Raw genomic sequence first — 19,115 nt, 5'->3', positions numbered from 1 at the left:
ATTTTAAAAAGGAGACATTAACAAAACTGTAGGATAGAGGGGTACAACTCCACACAATTCCCACCACCAGATCTCCATATCCCATCCCCTCCCCTGATAGCTTTCCCATTCTCTATCCCTCTGCAAGTATGGACCCAAGGTCATTGTGGGTTGCAGAAGGTGGAAGGTCTGGCTTCTGTAATTGCTTCCCTGCTGAACATGGGCATTGACTAGAGGCTTTCATAAACAAAACAAAACCATTTACTTCAGATGAAAAAGTGGGTAATTGGATTAACTCATCACTATTACAAATATAAAAACAAAATGAGAAGTCATATACCAAGAAACAATATTTTCCTCTTTCTTTCTCCCATTGGGTGATGGAGGGGGGGCTGGGGAGACAGCATAGCATAAAAGCTTCCTTCAGTACAGCAGAAGCAGGCCTTGAACCGGGTCCTATACATGGCAAAGCAGAGCACTGTACTAGTGAGCTATTTAGCCAGTCCGACTATATTTTCAATAGGAGTAACCATCAAAGGACAAATGTGCAGAAAATACAACTCAATATGAAAGAACAAATAAACCAAAGGGAAAAGGACAGAAAGATGCAAATAAATGGGAAACAAGCAGAAAGAGAAGGCATGATAGCTACTGTCCCTAAGAAGAGAAGCTGCACTCCTTAGAATCAGGAAGATGGAAGGAAATAAAATAAAAAATAAAAAAAGTACTTGTCAAAACCAAATCTCAGTGGAGTAAAAAAAAAAAAAAAATGAACTCTCACAAAAAGCTGGTGAGGGGGACAGGAGAGCTAGAAAGAGCTTACCCAGAAAGGGGGAAGGTGCATGTCCTGTCACACACATTCAGTCCAGGTTTAAGCTCCATGCCACACTGGAGTACCACTACACCAGGGGAACTTCTGGTGCCATGACATCTCTCCCTCTCTCTTTTATTTTAGCATTTTTATTTGCTAATGGATAGAGTCAGAGAGAAACTGAGAGGAGTGGGGGAGGTTAAGAGGGAGAGGGAGAGAGAGAGAAGAACCTACAGCCCTGCTTCACTACTCTTGAAGCTTTCCCCCTGCAGGTGGGGACCAGGGGCTTGAACCTGGATCCTTGTGCACTATATAATGTGTGTGCTTAACCAGGTGTGCCACCACCTGACCACCACCCCCCCATTTTTCTCTTTCTTTCTATGTCTCTGTCTCTAATTGAAAAGAATGACCCAGGAGCAGTGGAATCATGTATGTAGAAGGCCCCTGGTGTACACACACACATACACACACACACACACACACACACACACACACACACACACTCACTGGCTGGAGACATGTAAGCCAGTACAGCCCACTATGGAGGAAGAGACACCAACACACAGTAACAATGAGCACCTGAGTTCCCTAGGACCCAGTGCTTCTTCTTTGCATGTACATGTCAACAAATCTACAGCACATGCACATGGGAGGCTTTATTTTTAATAAATATTTTGCATTGTCCATATTAACAAAACCATAAATAGAAGTGTGTTGGCTTTCTGAGTTATCTGTGGCAGCAAAAGTGTATTGACATGGAGAAATCCACCAACCCCACCCCACCCCCCACAAAATCAATTTACTACGACAAAAAAAAGTAAAGGAGGGAAAGAGAAGGAAGGGGTGGGAAGAAGGGGGAGAGGGAAGGGGGGAAGGAGAAGGAAAAGAGGATGGAGGAGGAGGAGGGGAAGAATTACCTCCTAAATGGTATGCACAACATGATATCCTGTATAGACATTCCTTTTCTAAGTCAACAAAAAATAAATCATTTTTAAATAGGTTTAAATGGTGTTACTACTGGCCATTGATTTTACACTGGTTTACAGCACTATATAGTGTTAAGACTATAGTTTCATGCCTGTATGTGTGTGTAAGACTCCCCACACCCACCATCAAAGTTCCAGTGCCACTACACATTCTTAAAGCAAGGAGGGGGCGGTGCACTGTGTAGATTCATGGACACATCATTGTGCAGGAAATGCAAAAAAACAGACATCAGATGCTAACCAGAAGCATTTAGTAGCTCCTGGAAAGAGGGAGGCACCCACAAGGGTGTGGGCTCCAAGGGGAATTCAAATATTTCTATGGGGTTGTGGCAAATATGGTGACAGCTGGGATTTTGAAACTGTGGTAAGTATAAAGATTTCTTACACACAGACTCTATTCATTTCTATGTATTTGAAATACTTAAACAGCAAAATCCTAGATTTCTTACAAATATACTATATTAGACAAAGAATAAATATCTTTTTTTTTTAAAAAATGTATTATCTTTATTTATTTATTGGATAGAAACAGCCAGAAAGTTGAGAGGAAGGGGGAGACAGAGAGGGAAAGAGACAGAAAGATACCTGCAACCCTGCTTCACCACTCGCAAAGCTTTCCCCCTGCAGGTAGGGACCAGGGTCTCAAACCCACATCCTTGAGCATTGCAACATATACATTCAACCAGGTGCACCACCACCCGGCCCTGAATAAATATCTTAATATGTAAAGCCTCTTGCAAACAGTTAAAGATAATCTACCATAGATAAGTAAATAAGCAAAAAAATTGCAGAAAACAGAGTATTTCAAAATCCACTGTCAAAGAAATTCAAATAAAGAGTACATAAATATTGCTTTTACAGAGGTGCCGGGTGGTGACGCACCTGGTTGAGCACATGTATTACAGTGCTCAAGGATGCAGGTTTGAGCCCCCGGTCCCCACCTGCAGGGGTAAAGCTTTGCAAGTGGTGAAGCAGTGCTACAGGTGTCTCTCTGTCTCTCTTCCTCTCTATGACCCCCTTCCCTCTTGATTTCTGGCTGTCCTTATCCAATAAATAAAGATTTTTAAAAAAACTGGAGGGGTATACTCAGATTTGACAATTATCTTCATGAATGAAAACTTTTAATCTATGGCAAAGTACCCTATATCTCTAGCTTGCTTTCTTTCACTCATAAAGAGTTATAATTTCTCTTTCTTTTATGCCATAGTATTTAAATAATGTTTCCCCTTGTTCTCTCTGTGCCCCTTGCTAGCCCCATTTCATTTCCTGCTTTGGGTTTTCTGGTTTTCTTAGCAAATTATTTCAATCTTTTTCCATGCCTTTCACTAGTAGCCTGGCGAACTTCCACTCCTGAGATCATTGGAAAGTGATCCTGGGCACTGTCAAGTTCACTTCTTTTTCCCCTTCCCTGATTTATAGGAACCAAGACTTTCTTTCCTATGTTATTAAAATGATTTTGTTTTCTTAGGAAGCAAATCCTCTCCACCTTCTTTGTCTTTCAAAATTCCTGCCCCGAATCCACTTAGTTCCTTTGTTTTGTTTTGTTTTGTTTTGTTTTGTTTTGTTTTGTTTTGTTGTTTTCCTACTGGTTTCCTCCCTATGTCTAGAATTAGACACTTGATAATGCAGCCACGCATGGTCTCATTCAACTAGGTAGGTGGGTGGACTTAAATCCTCAAATCCCTATTCCCTGACACTGAGCATCTCATTAATAGGTGTGTTTTCTTTGTAAAGACTTGGTGATTACTAAAGGAAGAGGGGGGGACCTGGAGAATGGGTAGAGGACTCATTTTTACAGAGGTGTGACATTATCCTATAACATGACAAGCCATTAGTAAATCAATTTTAAAAACAGATTGAGAATTTTTTAAGAACTGTGTTTCCAGGGGCTGGGCGGTGACACACCCAGCTAAATGCATGCACTACCATGTGCAAAGACCCAGGTTCAAATCCCTGGTTCCCATCTATATCACAGAAGCTTCAAGAGCAGTGAAGCAGGTCTACAAGTGTCTCTTTCTCTCTCCCTCTCTCCCTCCCCCTCTCCTCTCAGTTTCTTTCTATTCTATAAGAAGGAAGAGGAGGGGGAAGGGAGGGGGAGAGAGGGAGGAGCAGGAGAGGAAGAAGGAAAAGAAAACCTGTTTTCCATGCAGGGACTAGCTTCCTCTAACACTGACTGAGAGGCCATTTCTCTGCATGGATTACTACTATGCTATCTGTCCCGTCCAGAGCAAACAGAAGCTGAATCACTGGGCTATGCTTGGCTACTCAAAGGAAACAACAGAGCTTGTTCAAGTGACCGTCTATCACTTTCTTGAAGTGATTTCATAAATCCCCCCCCCCCCACTTCTCTGCTGCCCTTGAAGAGCCAAAGTGAGAAGTCAGTCTACCTATGACAGAGTTCATTGTGCAGGCTTCCCTGAAGGTGAGGCAACTGGCTGTTGTAAGGCACTGCACTCTCAGAAAGGGGAAGAGCTTGTTTAAATGGCAGGATTAAACCGAAAGGCAAAAGTAAACAAACAAACAAACAAAAAAAAAAAAACCCAGGGGTGGGGTGTAGGGGGCTCGGGTCTACTCTTCCTGAGCCAACAGCTTACTAATAGGATCCAGGCGCTGATTTACAGATGCTCACATGCAGCTCCTGAACATCTGTGAGCAGCCCCCTCAGGCCACCCACTGCAAGCAGGAGCTCCACTTTGTTTTTCTCCCCCCAGGGCTGGGAGTGGACTGCTGTAAATAACAGCCTCCTGGTGCAGAAAGAAGAAAGACAAAATACAACACTTGGGGGTGGAACAAACTAGTAACAACTCATAGTTGAGTGTCAGGGAGACAACATCAATGGTTATGCAACAGACTCTCATACCTGAGGCTCAGAGGTCCCAGGTTTAATCCCCAGCACCACCAGAAGCCATAGCTGAGCAGTGTGATAGGTAAATAAGTATTTAGGTAAAATTCCAGCAGTTTGAGAAGTGCTTCAGGGAGTCAGGCAGTAGCACAGTGGGTTAAGTGCAGATGGTACAAAGTGCAAGGACCAGCGATCCCGGTTCGAGCCCCCAGCTCCCCACCTGCAGGGGAGTCACTTCACAAGCAGTGAAGCAGGTCTGCAGGTGTTATCTTTCTCTCCCCCTCTCTGTCTTCCCCTCCTCTCTCCATTTCTCTCTAGCCTATCCAACAACGATGACATCTTAACAACAACAATAATAACTACAATAATAAAACAAGGGCAACAAAAAGGAAATAAAGAAAACTAACAAAAAAATTTAAAAATTAAACAAAAAGTGCTTCAGAAGGTAGCACATAAGACCTGCATGCCTAAGACCTCAAGTTCAATCCCCAGCACCACATAAAGTGATGGGCGTTGTGCTTTGCTTTCTCTCTCACACACAAAATAAATGTGAGAGAGAAAAATGTCTTTTTTTTTTAATGACAAACTAATTCCACTTTACTGATCTTACAGTGGAGTATTAAAATACACTATCAAACCACAAAAGTTTCTTTGTATAGAAAGGAAGAATATTTCACTCAGCATTTGAGATTCACTTTCAAATGAAAAATAAAGATCACCTCAGATGAAAAGTGGAAAAATAGGTTTCTTGGTCTGGTAGTTTATGTGGTAGATTAAGTGTTGGACTCTTCCCCTTCCTCCTCCATCCCCAGCACTGAATGTGCCAGAGTGATGCTCTAGTTTTCCCTTTCTCTTCCTCTCCTTCCTCCTCTTCTCCCTGTTCTTCTTCCCCTCCTCTCTTCTTTCTCCCTCTGTTCCTCCTTCTCTCATAAATAAATAGATTTTTTTAAAGAAAGAAAATGTCCACATAAATAGAAAAAAAAAAAAGGAGTCTGGGGAAACAGCATTAACAGTTATGCAAACTACTCTCATGCCTGAAGCTCTGAGCTCCCAGGTTCAATCCCCAGCACCACTATAAACCAGAACTGAGCAGGGCTCTGGTCTCATTCTGTGTATCTCTCTGCACTTCTCTCATTAAGTATATAAAATATTAAAAGGAGGAGGAGGAGAAAGAGGAAGAAATGGTGAAAGGAGAGAGGTAAAGGAAAGAAGAAGGAATTTCATTTGTAGATTTGATTTCCTGGAGGTGGCAGGAGACAACACACTAGTGACTATCTGACTCAAGTCCAGTCCCATTTAGAGCATCTGCTTGAGCATTTGTGGGGGCTGACTTGTGCTAAGGAGTGCCACTGACAGGGAGATTAGGTCTCTGCATAAACAGGGATCTCTGTGCCTTCCCCCTGCCTCCACAGAAGAGGGGCCAGTCTATCCCCATCCACAGGCAAGAAGCCACATCAGCATGGAGGCCAAGCCAATGCCAGCACCCTCCCAACCCCCTCCTGCCCAGCTGGATGGCCCCCTGGAGGTAGGATGAGGCCAGAAGGCATCTGGGCCTTGGGAACTGCCTCTGATCTTCCAGGACAATGAGCTCATCTCTCCATGGCCTCGGCCACCCCCAGAATTTAATCTGTCTTCTTATATACCTCTAAATAGCCCATGTGGGATCTGCTGGCACTACCCAGATGAGGACAACACCTAGTGACACAAGTCCTCACATGGCTGCTCTCTCTCACGCCCAAGAAAGAGCAGAAGTGCTGTAGATGGCTGAAGAAATGGGGGGCAGGAAGGGCAGAGACTCAAGGAGCTGGGTTCGGGGATGAGGTACTAGTTGTGCACACCATGCTTGTTGCCCCACCTTTCCTTTCAGGTGTACAATAGCTCAGCTTTCAGGTGGTGGCAAAAATCAGCAATGAATGGTGTCCCTGGAACCTTCTGGGAACATCTAACACCGATGTCCAATGGATAATCATCAAATTGGAAAAAAGATAGTCAAGTAAGTGAGAAGACAGATTTCTGAGACAGTTGGGGGAGGGAAGCATGAGCTCTGAGACTTCTCAGGCAACCTCCGAAGATAGAAAGGAGGAAACTCAGGAAGTCAGATGAAAGCTTCCATATCAGGGGTGGGTACCACCCAGATAACCAGCCCCTGCTTTTACTATGTGTAGCTGGGCTTAAAATTTTAAATCACAAGAACTTAGATTGCACTCAGTCAACAACCAAATCACAGCCAAAGAGCAGCAGAAGAAAGTAGCCTGAACTCCACAACTGCCCAGAGACAGGGATTGAGTGCTCCTGCAGCTGTAAACAGGGAAGAAGGGAAGGAGGGAGGAAGAGAGGGAGGAACTGGCTGCTCACAGACATCTGGCTCCAGCTCCACCACACCCTCAGCCCCATCCTGTCTGAAACTACACTCCTGGGACCGGCTGGCCGGAAGCGGGAGTGATTCCACTGAAGTCGGGGTGCAATGTGCCTTTCGCTTGACAACCACCCAGGAAGACTCAGTGTGTTCTTTCTTGGGTTTCTTTTCCAATCCTCTTTGTCAGCTTTGTAATTTATCTCATTGTACCTTTCTGATCCACAAGATAAAAAGTTCCATGAGAAAGGACATGCTGAACTGGCCTGTGGGGCTGCAGAACTGAGCTCAGTACAGTCTGTTGGCTCTCGTTCATGGCAAGTCCTAGAACTAACTGCCAGCTGGTCCTCGATGTCTGTCTTTCCTCCTATCCACTAAATGCCAAGAAGGACACACAGTTTCAGAAACAAACAGATCTCAATTCTTCAGACAGTTGTAGAATTCCAGGATCTTGCAAGGTAGTGGAGCAGCTAAGACAGCAACTATTCATATACAAACTCCAGCTCTCTTTGGACAACACATCCCAGCCTTGGATAAAACAAATGAACATTTACTACTCAGGTAAGCAGGTTGACGTCTATAAAATGCCACATACCCCTCACTCATGTGATCATGGAAGCAACTCTGTGTGGCAGGTGTTTGGGGTAGAGAGCCTCCAAAATGGCACCACAATACTTGGCTCCTGACACCTATATTCATCTATCCCCACCCCCACACAGAGTAGTGGCCACCACAGTCAATAGAATACGGGAGGCCTGATGAGGTGTGACTACCCAAAGGTTAGAGGGTGAAGACATTGTACTTTCTATCTTATTCTCTCTTGGGTTACTCTCTACAGAGGAAGCCAGTAGTCATGATGTGAAGATACTCAACATTGATGATAGCGAATTTGAAACTGTCAACTTAATTGGGTCAATGGGAACCTGCCAGCTGGCTAAACATTCTCTCTGGAGAGCCTAGAAGAGACTGTCATATGAACCAGACTAGGTAAAGGAGATTGCTCTCACCCAGTGAGAGAACACGGCATGACCCAATCTATTGAGCGTCTGAATTAAAATGAAAACATAGAGGCAAGGCCCTGATATTTTATCAAAAACAGACACTTAGATTTCTGTCTGGTCTCGGAGTTCTGTTCTACTTATCTTTAAGTCCATGGTTATGGCAGTAACACACTTTCTTCATTACTGTCACTTTCAGACAACTTTGAAATCAAAATGTATGGGTTCTCAAATTGTGTTCCTTTTCAGCTCCTTTGTCTCTTCTGGGTCCCTCATAATTCTGTATGAATTTTAGTGGCATCTTGTATAAGAAGTCAAATGGGATACAGGCAGGGGTTACAGTGAATCTATAGATCAGCTTGAGGAACATTATTGTCTGGTTTTTATTTATTTATTTGTTATTTTATTATTTTATTGCTACAAGGGTTATCGCTGGGGCTTGGTCCATGCTCACTGAATCCACTCCTACTAGTGGCCTTTTTCCCTTTTTTCCTTTATTTGTAATTATATAGAACAGAGAGAAATTGAGAGGGGAAAGAGAAGAGACAGGCAGTGGTGCACCCAGTTGAGCATATGTATGTTACCTTGCACTAAGACCCTGGTTCAAGCCCTTGATTCCCACCTGCAGGGAAGAAGTATCATAAGCAGTGAAGCTTGTCTGAAGTTCCCTCTCCCTCTCTTTCTCCTCTCTTCCCCACCCCCTTCAATTTCTCTCTTTCCTATCAAATAAAATAGAAAGAAAAAAAAATGGCCACCAGGAGCAACAGATTTGTAATGCCAGCACTGAGCCCCCAGCAATAACCCTGGTGGCAAAAAAAAAAAAAAAAAGTACGAGAGAAGAGAGACACCCAAAGATCTGCCTCACCACTACTGAAGCTTCCCCTCTGCAGATGGAGAGCAAAGGCTGGAACCCGGGTCCTTTCACATGGTAACCAGTGTTTTCAACCAGCTGTGTCACCACCTGGCTCCCAGAACATTGTCATCATAACAATATTAAGTTTTCTGATCCACAAACATGGGATAATTGTCATTTATTTATTTCAGATGCACTTTCTAGTTTTCTGAATATCAATTTTCTCCTGTTGATTCCATTCCTAAGTATTTTACTCTTTTTGATAGTATTGTAAACAGAGTTGATTTTTCAATTTCCTTTCTAGATTATTCACTGAAAGTATATCCTGTAACTGAGCTGAACTTGATCATTAGTTCTAAGAGGGATGTGTGTGTGTGTCTGTGTGTGTGTGTGTTTCCTAAAAACTTCCATCTCTAAGATCATGCACTTTACAAATACAGGTGGTTTTACTTCTTCCTCTCCAGTCTGGATGATTGTCCCTGGCTAGCAAGCCCAGCTTGTATGGTTGGGCAAGTAGCTCAATGCACAAGGACAAGTGATTTAGGGGACAGCTGGGGTCCAATACCTATACTCTGCTTTTGCAGCCAACCAGCACACGTTGGCTCCAGGCTGCATCTGCCCAGAGCAAATGACCCCTTTACAAATGTGCCCAAAGCACCACCTAATGCCAAAGTGAGTGGCATAGGGCTGGTCTGCTCCATGGAGGTCCTTTTCTAATTTGTGCTAAAATGCTGTCTCAGTCCTTGGGTTGTTCCAATAAAATTGCATAACTGGAAAAAAGTTTCACGTTTCGCTACTTACTTATTTTCTGTGCCAATTCGACACTACTAGTCAATGGGACTGCTTCCAAATACATTTTTCAGTCAGTTACAAGAGTGGTTCCCACCACTCCCCTTCCCTTCCTGGGGATTCTGCTCTTAGAAAGACCAGTGGGGAGAAGTCCTCGGGTATTCCAGTGTCTCCTCTGACCCACCTCATGCCTGCTTGCTTCACATGACCGATATAATTGATGCTCACGATTGAGAGACAGGTGCTGTCAAAATATTCCTGGTTTATAGAAAGGAACCTCACAGAGAGGTGATGCAATTTGCCCTAGCCACACAAAGGGCTCAGGGTGGAGAGGGGGTGGTAACGCAGGCCCTCTGGGTCCTGTGGGGGAAGCCACCACTATCACAGAAGCCCCTGGTGGATATTTGACAGCCAAGACCCAGGTAAATTAATCCAACACGGTAGCTTGTCAGGTGGCGGAAGCAAAGTCAGGCTGCAGGGAACTTTGAGGCTGAGGTTGACCGTGGTGTGTACCGCCTATGAAAAAAATGGGTGCCTGGAGGTACAACCACCCCGTCAGTCTCCCCCACCAGGGGTCGAGCAGGGGGTCTCAGTCTCCAGGATTCTGGCCCCCTGTCAGTCTCCCCGCCACACAAAGACACCACCCCTTCTTTCTCTCCCCCCCCGCCCCCCCCCTTGCCTGCTGATAATCTCACCTCCTCATTCCCAAACTAGGGCTAGGGCTAACTGCAAAGCGGGGAGTCCTAGACTAAACTGAAGTCATTTCTCATTACATTGATCATTTAAAGACCTATTTGCTATATTGGATATGCACAAATAATACCTGGAGACAATAAAAGGAGATCCCTGGAGGAAGTACATTGTGACAACAATTAATGGCAGTGAGTGTAACAAGACTAAAATGGCCTAGGAGCAGAAGCTGCTGTACCCATTTAAAGGCTTTCAGAAAAGGAACTACTTATCACCATTACAGCTTCTCAATCAGCTGGACTCAGACCAAAAGCCAGAATTACGGGTGGCTTATAGTGTGAGTGACAGACTGTGGTCTTCATTAGTTATAAAAGGCTCTATTGCTTACCCTCACCCACAAACAACCTGCTTCCACTTACAAACATCCATGATGAGTATTAGGTTGTGTAGTTAAATATCTAACATTAGGATATGTGGGTAGAAGTAAGTAAACTTTCATTAGCTAAAAGTTAGTGAACTTTCACATATGCAAAGGTTAACCAGAAGAGAGCCCCCATGGTGTTGGCTTACTTTACAGCAGAAGATTTCTTTAAGTGGACAGCCTACTATCATCTAGTTAGACCCATCTAAGAATGGGTTAAGAAGAAAAGCTATTAGATTTAGCTCCAGAGAAAAATGTTTATTCATACAGAAGGTCAGAGCAGGGAGATGGTCAAAACACAGATGGTCATTTCAAGGGAACTTTCAAGGGAAAATTTAGACTACTCCAGACCCAGGAAACTTTCAAGGGTAGATTTAGGCTACCTCAGACTCAGGAAACTTTCAAAGGGAGATCAGGGTGCCCCAGACCTAGGGAATTTTCTAAGGAAAACATACCTGTAATAATAATTATGTTGTTTAAGGTTATTCCTGAAGTTAATGAAAACAATTATACATGATGTCATCTGTATCCTTGATGTTAATGAAAATAATCTTACATAATGTCAACTATATCCAGGTAAAAAGTGTTTAAATAATAAACCTCTGCAGACAGAGGACAGAGACACCTCTCTCCTGCATCTGAAATAGCTGATGTGTCTCTCACTTCATTCATCTCGCTGACTCCCCCTTTCCTTCAGGGACCCTTAATTACTTTCACCAGGGCCAGCTCCCGGCAGTCAGGCCTGGAAGTGTGGGGTTATTTCAGGTATTAGGAATTCCTGAAGCCAAATGCTGATGAAATAGCTCACTTGGGTAGCTAGCTGCTTGGCAATGTGCATGACCTAGATTCAAGCCCAGCCCTCACTGCAACGAAGGGAACTTTGGGGATGTGATCTCTTTCATTCTCTTTACCTCTCTATAGCTAAAAATTGAAAAAAAAATAATAATAAAGTGAAATATTGTTGTTAAAAAAAAAAAAGATTTCCTGGGGCTGGGGCTGGTTGGGATACAGCATACTAGTGATACAAAATACTTTCGCATCTGAGGATCTGAGGTCCCAGGTTCAATCCCTAACACCACTATATGCCAGGGCTGAACAGTACTCTGTTGAGGAGAAAACAAACAAACAAAACCCTAAGGTTGGGCTATTAATAGGTCCCCCAGTAAGAGTACACACACCACCATGTGTGAGGCTTTGAGTGTGAGCCTCAACACCACATGGAAACACCACAGGAATAAGGGAAGCTTTGTGGATGGTGAAGCAGCGTTCATTCGCTGTGTGTCTCTATCAGAAAAATGAAAAGAGTGAATTTGAAATTAAAAAAAAGTTGACCCCAAGTAGTGGAATCACAATGTATGATGAGGCCCTGGTATCACAAAAATAAATACACTAATTAATTAGTTGATTAAAATGAAAACATTCAATATTCAAAACACCATTCAAAACATAGCTCATAACTCACCTCCTGAACTTAAAAGTCACCTTCCTTAAAAGACCAGCCTCCACAGCTACAGCCAGGCAATCCATCACAGTTCCTAGCCTGGGTCTCAGGGTCTCATGTGTCTCCAGATTCTTAACATGGAGGAGAAAGACTCACAGGAAGAAAGATGCCCACTCATCCCAGTGCTAGGGACCAAGAAGTACTGATAGACCAGTCTGAGCCTAGGAACACAGCAGGGATAGAAGACATAGCATTCAGCTATATAAAATGGTCCTCTCCTTAGATTGATCCTGGCTTTGACTCTGACTCTGACACTCTGACTCTCTCTCTCTCTCTCTCTCTCTCTCTCTCTCACACACACACACACACACACACACACACACACACACGTTCTGAAGAGTAGTAGCACTATATAACCATGCCTCACTGAACCACTTTCTGGTCAACAGCATATACAATGAAATCACACACTATTATCCTCATGCAAAGCCAAGATGGCCTGCCAATACTGTTCTCAGGAACCTCCCCACTACCACCCTGAGTGACACTGTGTGACCTCACACTGCTCTCCTTTCAACCCCTGTGGTGGAAGGAAGACACAGCATACTTGCACAGGTTTGTAAACAAACAGTGGCAGGGGAAGTTGAGCTCATACTTCCAAAAACAAACAAACAAACAAACAATCTGCCTCTCGCCTTCTCAAGTGAACAGTCAGAACACAGAGGCACAGATGTCTACATAGCCGTTCCCACCAACACCACCAGGCCCCAGAGGAAGAGGCGGGGGCTACACTCCCTGCCGGGGTCTGATGGGAAGGGCCTCACATGCTGCTGGGAGAAGAAACACTACAGTGAACTTGACTATGGAATGCATGGCATCAGTTAGCACTACTCCAAACTGGCCAGAGACTGTCAGGGGGTTACAGAGTTTGGTTAAAGACAAAACTGACTGGTCACTGGAGACCTTATCTGAACCCAGCATGTCTGCAAAATTAGGCAACTCAGTTTCCAGAAACAGCCTCATCCTTGCAGGCTTTTCCTGCCAAGCCTCCTTTTGTTGCAGTTATAACGGAGTAAGCACAGAAGCCAAGGCGGCAGTGAAATAGGGTTTGGGGAATTCGATCCTGGGTGTGTTGCACGCCCAGGACGGAAATATTTGGGTTGATGGAAGTGGGGTGTAGGCTCGTTTGCTTTAGGGTCCTTCCCATCTTCCAGAACCTTGGCCAATGTTACGGAGCCAGGCTGGCTTCCAGGCTCCATGAAAGGGCAGAGTTCAAGTTCATCTGTCCAAGCCTGGCTCCATTTACAAGATAGTATCCCAGCTAACACCCCCTCTTAAAGACAGAGGGGTTTCAGGAAAAGTCTTTGTGCCATAAAAGCAGGTTAGCAACATGGGATGTGAACTATGTCAGAGACAGAGAGAGAGAGAGAGAGAGAGAACAAGCAGGAGAGAGGTAGCAGTGTGGGCAATCTTCAGGGCTTGAGGAGGCAGACAAGGGGCTAGTGTAGCCCAGGGCTTCTTCCTACCCTGATGGTTCCTGTGTATGAGGACCTGGATTCAAGCCCCCAATCCACAGGGGCAGCTCCTTGCATCTCCCTCCTCAGAGAACCTGGGGCAGTGGAAGAGATTTCACTGGAGAAAAGGGGCTCAAATGAATGGGATAGGTAGAAAGGCAGATGGATGGGTGCACAGATGGGTGGGCAACATGTAAAATACTAACAAAAAAATTTCTTCAATGCTTTTTGTCATCAGAGTTTTCACTAGATTTGGGTGTCTGCACAACTTTGCTTCTACTGGCAGCCTTTTTGCTTGTTTTTGTTTCTTTTCTGAGACCGAGAGAAATAGAGAAGAGAGATACTAGCAGCACTGCTTCACTGCTTCTGAAGCTTCCCCCTTGCCTGTGTGGACAGGGAGCTTAAACCCGGGTCTTTGCACATAAGAATTGTCAGGGTAGGATGAAGTCCAGGGCTACACTGTCCACTCAGTAAGAACGGAGTATAGAGAGAGGCCTTCGAAGTCATTGGAAGAGGCTGGTCAGACATGGGGAATGGGTAAGGCACAGAGAAAGACACAGATGGACATGTCAGTTTCAGGACACACTGAAACCAGGTCACTGACGGCTGGCAGAGCATGGAACAGATAAGCAGCAGGTCCCTGCAGACAGGGCGAGGAAGCTGCCAGCACCCAGCTTTCTCCTGAAGCTTCACAAACCACATCCCAGTTTATGCCTTCAAGCTCCATGGACCTGCCACATGGGCAGACTGGCTCAGAGCCCAGCTCACACCAGCTGGATGCTGGGAGTCAGTCTGACCCCACCTCTCCCTCTTTCCCATTCTGGCCCTCTAACCCCAACCCTCGCCCTGGTCCATCACAGGGGATGAGTGTGGACTGGGCTGAGGCCGAGCAGTATTCCTCCCAGTGTCAACAGAGCTATGGGAAGGGCCCATGCTTATCACGGTCAGGGTGGACGCAAAGGAGCTTATCGGGCCCACTGGCAGAGACTAGTCAGGGAGTGTCCTCAGAGGGCCTGGAGTTCTCAGCCACCATTCCAGCATGACAGCTGAGATGCAAACAACCCTAAACACATCCAGAGTGGCAGTGGCTTCCCATGAGGACAAAGGGAGGAAAGGCTAGTTCATGGCCCTTTAAAGAAGGGCCGCAAGGGTGTGAGGAGATGGAGACCCAGAGACTTGGGGGTGGTGTCCAAAGTCATGGCAGGACCCTGAAGAGAAGCTGGGTTCATTCACATATTTGTGCAGGGTTGGCCCGCCCCACCCACTTCCTTCCGGCCTCATGCCCTCCCTCCCCATGTGGGCTGTGGCTGCCTAGCCTCCCGGGGTCATGACCCTTCCCTTGTCCTCACCTCTCTCTTGTCACCTTGGAGGGGCTCCCATACTTCAAGGGGGTCGGCTGGGGTGTATGAAGGAGTGACTTCAGTGGGGCCCTGGCATGGATGGCCCTGCCTTGGGATGAGCCAAAGTCGCAGGAATAAAACGCCAACATGCAGGACTCAGAAAAATGGGGCCGGTGTGCTCACAGTGGGGGTAACCCCTCCACTCCCCACTTACTCCCTTAGATAAGACTATGCTGGTCCTGTTTTATATCTTACTACCTTTCAGCCACCAAGATGCAGGTGCTACTATGATGCTACTTTTCCTGAAACCCCTCTGTCTTTAAGAGGGGGTGTTAGCTGGGATACTATCTTGTAAATGGAGCCAGGCTTGGACAGATGAACTTGAACTCTGCCCTTTCATGGAGCCTGGGTATGGCTTTGGAGAAGTGAGGTTCTGGGATACATTGGTAAAGTCCTCTGCCCAAGGAAGTTAGGATGTTTTTCTATGAAAAACAGAAACAGACTGGAGGTATGGATCGATTTGGCAATGTCCATGTCCATCAGAGAAGCAGTTACAGAAGACAGACCTTCCACCTTCTGCACCCCAAAGATATTTTTGATCCGTACTCCCAGAGGGGGGAGAAATATTAGGGGAAGATGACCAGAGGGCTCTGAACTCTAACTCCATCAGGACCCAGAGTGAGAAGAGGAAAAAAGGAAGGACATTCAGAAGTAGTAATAGATAAGTGTAGGTGTAACGTAGAAAGGAAGAGAAAGCAGAACCATAAGAAAAAAAATGGGCAAATACATATAAATATAGACAGTTACAGAAATAATAGTTAACCCATATCTGTGACCTTGAGAGAACTACTGCAGTTTCCAAGGATGCAGAACTCTGTTGGTGAGAATGGTGTGGAATTAGACTTCTGTTATCTCATAATTCTAATAATAAAAATTTAAATAATAAATTAAAAATATAAATAATTTTTTTAAAAAGACCATGCTGATCATAGCAGAGCTCAGAGGTATGAGGTGTTGGGGCATGGGACAAATCCTTTATAGGAGCTTGGTGTCACCCCAAGAGGCCCTGAGACCCAGGAGAGGATGGGAGGAGTGTGGGGCACAGGGACAGAGCTAGACTCCTGTTTGAAGGGACTGTGATGAAGCTTGCTAGGTGTCTGCTGCTGCACCTCTCCTCACCTAGTCAACTAGAAAAATGACAGTATTTCTTGGTTTCTACTAAGTTCTGGCCAACAAGATGAAGGGGTGTGTTGTTGTTGCCTCAGGAAATCTCCATGTAGGCCAACTGTTAGCTGCTGTCTTCCTCCTCCTCCCTTGTCCTTTCCTTTGGTCAGTTGCTCAGAGTGTAGATGAGATGGATGGAGCTTGAACAGCCACTAAGGGCCATAAGGTAGACTCCAGGTACACAGGACAAGAGTACCAACACTAATGTCTGAGTCCTTGGTACTGTTAAGGATCATAATGACCCTAGGCCGATTATGTCCAGATTTTTTTATATTTAAAAAGACAAAAGGGGTCAAACCATTGTACACCTGGTAGAGTACACACATTACAGTGCAAGAACTCAGGTTCAAGCCCTCACTCCCCACCTGCAAGGAAGGAAGTTCCACAGTGGTGAAATAATACTGCAGGTGTCTCTCTCTTCTTCTCAATTTCTATCTCTATGTGAAATGAATAAATAAAATAGCAAAAAAATATATTAAAAAACAAAGACTTAATAAAAAAATAAATGTCTAATTTCTTCAAAGCACTACTATTTGGGTTCTTCATTATATCTGATCTGGTTGTTGAGTGCTAAAAGTAGGACTATATGCTTTAGTTAGTGACCTCAAATAAATTCTGGTCCAGTCTACAAAAGCTGGATAAGGGCAAGAGACCAGCATACTTTAATGATCACTACCTTTTGATCACTACCAAGCCACCCCATCATCCTGGGCCCTAGTCAGGGAATCCTGGGATTCCCACACAAACATGATGGGCCTAAACCTCTAATAGATCCCTCTATCCACCATCACTGGTCATCTCCATCAGAAACAACATCATAAACCCTCTTGTGGGCTTCTACAGGACCTTGCCCTCAGTGTAGAACAACAATGATAGAAAATGCCCCCACTCTCCAGAGGGAGGCTGGGTCAATACACTCTGCCACTTGAGGAAGACTGGTCCTGAAATGAGTACAGCCTAGAATGTTCCTAGCTATGACCATGGAATATGAGTTCAGACCAAAAGGAATGCAGAGGTTATACAGGCTACTGTGCTAAATATGAATAGACATGGGCCCTAGGTCAGATTGATGGGGTCTATAGATAACCATATTTATATACTCTTCCCATATTTGAGAACTACTCTCTACCCTAATCTAGCTTTCTAATCCTATTCCCACCTCTGACACCATCTCCCCAGATTATATTTTCAGCCCTCCTGCATGTTAGCTGTCAATCTCAGGCAATATTAGTAAAGTCATGGGCCCCTTGGAACATACCTAAAATAGACTTCCTAGCTTCTTCCAACATGAAGACCCCAAATCTCACCTGCTATATTCTTACCTTTAGGATACTGGTTATTAAACTATTTTTTCTGCTTTATATCTTATTGCTTTTCAGTCACCAAGTTGCAGATGCTACCAGGACACCAACCTGACTTCCCTAGGCAGACAACCTCATCAATGTGTCCTGGAATCCTACCTCCTCAGAGTCTTACCCCACCAGGGAAAGATAAAAACAGGCTGGGGGTATGGATCAACCTGTCAATGCCCATGTCCAGTGGAGAAACAATTACAGAAGCCAGACCTTCCACCTTCTGCTCACCATAAATATCTTTGGTCCATACCCAAAGATATTTATCCCAGAGGGATAAAGAATAGGGAAGCTTCCAATAGAGGGGATGGGATACAGAACTCTCATGGTAGGAACTGTATGGACTTGTATCCCTCTTATCCCACAATCTTGTAGATCATTATTAAATCACTAATAAAAAAAAATTCTAGTCCAACACGGTGTCAATGAATATCTTCAGAGGCATCAAACTGTGGGAGTCACTTTCCCTTTCCTTCCAGAGAAGGGAAGAAGGCAATTTCCCCAGCCCCTGAAGATGTGTGCCTCCACCTTTGAGGAGGAAATGGGGGGGGTATCGTGGAGACCTGTGGACTCTGTGAGGGGTGCCTGTGGTCCAGCCTAGCCCTCACACAGACACCCAGAGCCAGCCTCCATGGGGCGTCATCTTGGAGATGAGTGCTGATGTTGTGATCCTGAGCTGGAGGAGGCTCAGGAAGGAGGTCTACATCCTCAGCTTTGGCTTGACAGCAACAGCCTGTAAGTCAGAGTCGGCTCCAAAGTGCAGAGAGCGGGCTGTGGGGCCTTTTCGGGAAGGAGCTGACAGTGGAAGGAAGTGCAGGGTAAGGAGGAGGCAGGGTGGAGTAGCACACACTGCCAGGGAGTGGACATCATGTTCCTGATCACTCTTTCCTCCAGCTGTGCAGCCACACGGCCACTGATATTCTTCCTCTGAGGAACCCGCCTCATCCCATCATACCCCCAATTCACCCTAGAATCTACATCATCCCCTGAAGGACCCCCGATCTCCCACAGTCACAGGCCTCTACTGCTGCTGTTCTCTGTGTTTACAAAGCTCAGTTTTCCACCAGGCTCAAATGACACCTCCTCAAAAAGGTCTTCCTAGATGTCCTCAAAGTGAGAATCTTTTTCCTCTATGCTTTCACAGCACTTTATACATTCATCCAAACTTCTGTGTGATGGAGGCCCTTCACTGACATGGATTTAACTATGATTTAATCAGTAAACAGATGAAAATGAAGGAGCAAAGAAGGAGAAAAGGAAAGAGAAAAAAAAGAAAGTCTAGCTGAAATGCAAAGAAAAAACAAAGAAGTTTCTTAGATTTGAGTTAGGGTTTCTTGGTGGTTGCTTTGTTTTGAGGTGTGACTTCCTAAACTATTCACCATTTCACATTATATGCCGCCTTTCGATATCCTGGATTATGATGTGACACTTCTTCTATAGCATCATGTGGTGGCCTTGCTGACTGTCCCCCTACCCCCATCTTGAGCTGTGAAAGAGTGGCTGGTTGCGATATTTATTTGGG

The sequence above is a fragment of the Erinaceus europaeus genome, chromosome 7 (genome assembly GCF_950295315.1).
Source record: "Erinaceus europaeus chromosome 7, mEriEur2.1, whole genome shotgun sequence".
Taxonomy (NCBI): Eukaryota; Metazoa; Chordata; class Mammalia; order Eulipotyphla; family Erinaceidae; genus Erinaceus; species Erinaceus europaeus.
The sequence above is the reverse complement of the archived record's forward strand: the minus strand, read 5'-3'. Positions refer to the sequence as shown.